The 5765-nt window shown below is 42.6% G+C and overlaps 1 pseudogene; it reads left to right on the top strand.

Annotated features, from left to right (window-relative positions):
- The first annotated feature begins 3840 nt into the window (after nucleotides 1–3840).
- Nucleotides 3841–4321, top strand: LOC132226607 (large ribosomal subunit protein eL21-like; annotated as a pseudogene).
- Nucleotides 4322–5765: the final 1444 nt, after the last annotated feature.

Here is a 5765-nt window from a genome sequence, read left to right on the forward strand (position 1 = left end):
CATGAAATCACTTAGTGCAGGTGCTCAGTAGCACTCAGCAACTATGAAATAGCATCATTATCATGTTTGAATACTTCAGGACTTTTAAAGAAGTTGATATAGTAAAGGTAAAGATAACTAACCCTGTGGTGTGATGCAAAAATAGGCATCTCCACCCTTGTGTCCTCTTGACCCACTTTATGGAAATATCAAACAAGTGCTACCGGGCTTGAGAAAACTGTCCCAGAGTATATCCCCTTTATTACTTTCCTGTGGTGAGTGAAATTGTGCAAAATGGAACACTTCCCACTAGGAACCTGAGTCTATGTGTGCTTTCATTAAATTACAAGAAGCAAAATGTGGGAAGCCTGAAGTTCACAAAGGTCATTTATGCATTCCTGGTTGAAAACAGAGAACAGTATTGGGTAGTGGTGGTGGGGGGGGGGGGGGAGTTCCTGGATCAGGACTCTAACCATTGCCTTGGAAGCCTGCTTGACTCAAAAGCAGTGATGACACTTTTAGCTTCCAGTATCCCTTTCTGGATGTAGAATCAAACATTTGATAGTTACTCTCTGCCTGCTCTGCTTAACACAAAGCAAACTGGTGATATTCAAGATTTATTTTTCTAAGGACATGTGTCATCTACAATACTAGGGGCCCAGTGCACAAATTTGTGCACCTTGAAAGGAATTGTAGGCTGCGAGCCTGCAATGGGCACAGGGGCAGGTCTCATCCCATCTCCACACCTCCGCCTGGCCCCTCCCACCATGGCCCCAGTTCCCTGTCTGCTGGCAGCCCCACTTCCCCTGCTGCCACTCCCACACCCTGACAGGGCCAGCCCCACTCGCACCGGCTGACTGCGCAGAGCGATTGGGGCCAGCACCAGCAGCAGGTGCGAGCGGGGCCAGCCCCATCAGCAGGTGAGAGTGGCAGCTCTGGAGCCAGCAGTGGGTGTGAGCGGGGCTGGCACCAGAAGCAGGAGCAAGTACCCAGCAGGACCAGGGAGCGGGGGAGCAAAGAATTTTCAGTAACCACCAGAGGCTCGCCCAGATGACAGCAACTGGTACCCTGCCTTGGTCCTCTGCAGCCGACATCCGCCATGTTCAGCACTCTGTCACCTGTTGCCAATGCCCACCATGTTTTGTGCATGCCCCCTAGTGGTCAGTATACATCATAGCTACTGGTGGTTCGTTCGGTTCTGCCGTTCAGTTTATTTGCATATTAGTGTTTTATAGATTGGGTTTTAATCGAGAGTTTTAGAAATTTACCATGTTGCTAGAGTGGAATTCCCATCAGTTTCTTTTTTGTTTTAAAATAGATGATTAACTGACAGGTTAATTTGTTTGCCATTTAAAAATATATATATATATATTTTATTGATTTTTTTACAGAGAGGAAGGGAGAAGGATAGAGAATTAGAAACATCAATGAGAGAGAAACATTGATCAGCTGCCTCTTGCACACCCCCAACTGGGGATGTGCCCACAACCAAGGTACATGCCTTTGACCGGAATCGAACTGGGGACCCTTCAGTCCACAGGCTGATGCTCTATGCACTGAATCAACCCGGTTAGGGCTGCTTGCCACTTTTTGATCAGTTTCTGTGAACTTTATACAAATAATGCTGGTTTTATATACTTTTTCATGGTGATAGATATATACTTTTTTTCATTCTTCTATCAAAAACATTAGTACATTATTGCCTCACCCCACTCTTCTCTTGTAAGAGAAGCAGCAAATTACAGTTTATGATTTTTAGTTTTTGAACATATTGGCATTATAATACAAATTGTTCATGTACTGGTTAATTATCCAAGAAAATTAACATCAGAATGTGCAAAACACACCCTTCAGAAGTACAATTAAGGAATTTTAAAGACATATTTTAATTGAACCCTATTCTTTAAACACTGCAAAATGAAATGGCCTGATTCAATATTAAATTACAACACATTTGCCATGTTTTTATATATGGTACTAGAGGCCTGGTGCACGAAATTCGTGCATGGGGGAGATACTCCCCTCAGCCCAGCCTGCACCCTCTCCAATCCGGGACCCCTTGGGATTGGGCCTACAGCAGCAGTCGGATATCCCTCTCACAATCCTGGACCAGTGGCTCCTAACCACTCTCCTGCCTGCTTACCTGGTTGCCCCTAACTGCCCCCCCCAGCCAACCTGATCATCCTTCACTGCCCCCCCCTGCTGGCCTGGTTGCTCCTAACTGCCCCACCCACTGGGCTGGTTGCCTCTTACTGCCCGCCCCCTGCTGGCCTGGTCACTCCCAACTGCACCCCCTGCTGGCCTGGTTGTCCCCAACTGCCCTCCCCGCTGGCCTGGTCACCCCTCAAGTCCCCTCCCATCCGGCCTGGTCACCCCTCGCGGCCTGCTGTTCAGTCGTTTGGTTGTCCCTCACTAACCCCCTGCCAGCCTGGTTGTTGGCAGCCATCTTGTGAGGGTGTGAGGGTTAATTTGCATATCACCTCTTTATTATATAGGATTAGTTTTCTATTGTTTCATAAAGAAATTCTCATAATCTGAGTTTCTAAAAACAACATACATTTGTTTTCTCAGACTTTCCAAATGTCCTGGGTCCAGGAACAGCCTACTTGTGTCCTTTGCTTAGGGTCTCACTAGGCTGTGATCAAGGCATCTGGCACTTTGGGTTCTCATCCTAGGGCTCAATTTGGGAAAATCTGCTCTCAACAGTATTTTTATTATTGGCATAATTTATTTCCTTGTGGCTGAATAACTGAGGGCCCCACCTTTTAGCTGTCTGTTGGCTGGAGGATGCCTTCAGGTTTAGAGACCACCTATTGGTCTTAGGGAACAATTGTAGTTTCTAGAGTCTACACACTGACCCTGGCCACCAGCTTCCTCAACACAGCTACTTACTCCATCAAGCCAGCAAAGCGGAACTCCCTAGAGCTTTCTAGCATAATAAATGCACGCGCGCACACACACACACACACATGTGTATCATAGCCATAGGCTTGACATTTGTGACATCCATCAACTTTGCCATATCCTGTTGGTTAGAAGCAAGGATTAAACAAAGGGATGAGCACTGAGAGGCTGGAAGTAATTTGAAGTCAATTTGGAATCTCTCTGACATATATATCAAGTAAATTTAGCAAAATATGGCCTTCATAGTAACTAGTTACAAGTTCATTTGGCAGACTTTAATTACATTATTGCATTTGAAATTCTGGTAAGTGTCATATGATGGCATGGTTTTGCTGTGCTTTATGTTATGGAGAGCATTGTGTTATGAAGTTGAAAATGCCATGCCATCTTGTGCCTTGGTGTGACTTGAGTGAATTCTAACACTTGATGGCAGCAGTAACTCATTCAAAATTCAGTCAGCAGGAGTCCCTATACAAAACATGCTATGAGAAGTTAGAAACTTTGTTTTTTTACATTTTATTAAGCATACCATATTTAATCTATCCAAGGTTGCCAATATTATTTTGGTTCAGAGGAATTGGGTATATTGGATTTCAATATTTTTCAATTGACTTTTGGAAAGCAAACCTCAACTAATTAAACTTGTCAATAATAAAAAAAAAAATTTAAAGAGAAATTGGATATACCTAATATGTTGGTCAGAGAAATGAAGTACATCAAACATTTTTAGATTCATCTTTGTAAGCAGTGCACTGCTATAGGATACAAAAAGAAAAATAATATAAGTGGAATTCATTTTATGCACTCTCAAATACTTCCCACCAAGTTAATTACCTATAGCAGTGATTTTCAACCTTTTTAATCTCATAACAGACAAACTAATTACTAAAATTATGCAGAACAACAAAAAAAGGTATACTCCTTACGGCCAGGACCGCCATCTTCCAGTAATTTGCCAAAATGGCTAACACCAAGGGAAAGAGGAGAGGCCCCGCTATATGTTCTCTAGGCTTTTTTAGAAAACACGGAACTGTTCCTTTGGCCACATGCATGCGGATCTACAAGAAGGTGATATTGTGGACATCAAGGGAACGGGCACTGTTCAAAAAGGAAGGCCCCACACATGTCACAGGGCAAAACTGGAGGAGTCTACAGTGCCACCCAGCATGCGGTGGGCATTGTTGTGAGCAAGCAAGTTAAGGGCAAGATTCTTGCCAAGAGAGTTAATGTGCATATTGAGCATATTAAGCACTAAAAGAGCCGAGACAGCTTCCTGAAACGTATGAAGGGAAATGATCAGAAAAAGGAAGCCAAAGAGAACGGTAACTGGGTTTAACTGAAGCGTCAGCCTCCTCCACCCAGAGAAGCCACTGTGAGAAACCATGGAAAGGAGCCCGAGCTGCTGGAGCCCATTCCCTATGAATTCATGGCACGATAAGAAAAAAAAAAAATAATCCCTCTGTGCTGATAAAAATGTTTCTCTCAATTCAGTAGAAGTGTGGAGTCCCTTCCCCCCCAAAATATTTTTTAATATATTTTTATTGATTTTTTATAGAGAGGAAAGGAGAAGAATAGAGAGTTAGAAACATCGATGAGAGAGAAAAATCGATCAGCTGCCTCCTGCACACCCGCTACTGGGGATGTGCCCGCAACCAATGTACATGCCCTTGACTGGAATCGAACCTGGGACCCTTCAGTCTGCAGGCCGACGCTCTATCCACTGAGCCAAACTGGTCAAGGCCCAAAAAAATAATTAAAGAAAACTTTGTGTCCTAAAACAAAACAAACAAACAAAGAGTATACTTTCTTTCTTAAAATGTTTTTTATTGATTTAAGAGAGTAGAAAGGAGAGGAAGAAAGAGAAATATCCATAAACCATTGATAGGTCGCCTCCTGCACACCCCCTGATGGGGATCCTGCCAGCAATGGGCATGTGCCTGACTGGGAGTGGAACTGGTGACCTCTCTGTGCATGGGATGATGCTCAATCAACTGAACCACACCAGCCAGGACAAGATAGGTATAATTTTGATTCATTCACACAAGACGGCTATTGTGTTGGCTGTTGTCATTTTTATTTTTTGACAATTTAAGGGAAAAGAGGTTAGTTCCCCTCACTAAACAGTCATATATTGCATGTTTTAAAAATTCTTGTGACATGCCAGTGTGCCTTTTGCAGCACACCCATGAAAATCACTGACCTATAGTAAATGAAACTAAAAAGGTTGCCGCCATCTAGTGGTCATAGAGGCTAGGCACAAGGTATTAAGCTTTCAGGTTTTTCAAATATGAGATAAAGGTATTCAAAATTTCTCTCTCTCTCTCTTTTTTTTTTTGATAATTTGGGAAGTTGCGAGGTTAGTTCCCAAATTAGTGAAGTGTGTTATGCATTTAGAAATACCATTTTGATATTTTTTATTGATGAATATAAGTCCTCATATTATTTTAGCAAATTATGAAAGTTAACTTTGTAATGAGATAACTAAAAAGACAGTGTTTCTACAAATTTAAAGAGAAATAAGTATGTGAATTTTATTTATCTATTTTTAATAATCCTTTATTGTTGAAAGTATTACATATGTCCCCTTTATTCCCCCATTGACTCCCTCCATCCCACCCCCACCTCCTACCCCAGGCCTTTAACACCCTATAATCTGTGTCCATGGGTTATGCATATATGCATACAAGGTCTTTGGTTGATTACCTCCCACCCACCCACCCCCTCCCCACTTCCCTCTGAGATTTCACTGTTCTATGCTTCCATGTCTCTGGATCCACTCCATTCATCAGTTTATTTTGTTACTCAGATTCCACATATGAGTGAGATCATATGACACTTGTCTTTCTCTGACTGACTTATTTTACTTAGCATTATACTCTCCA

This window comes from Myotis daubentonii, chromosome 2, assembly GCF_963259705.1.
Source record: "Myotis daubentonii chromosome 2, mMyoDau2.1, whole genome shotgun sequence".
Classification (NCBI taxonomy): domain Eukaryota; kingdom Metazoa; phylum Chordata; class Mammalia; order Chiroptera; family Vespertilionidae; genus Myotis; species Myotis daubentonii.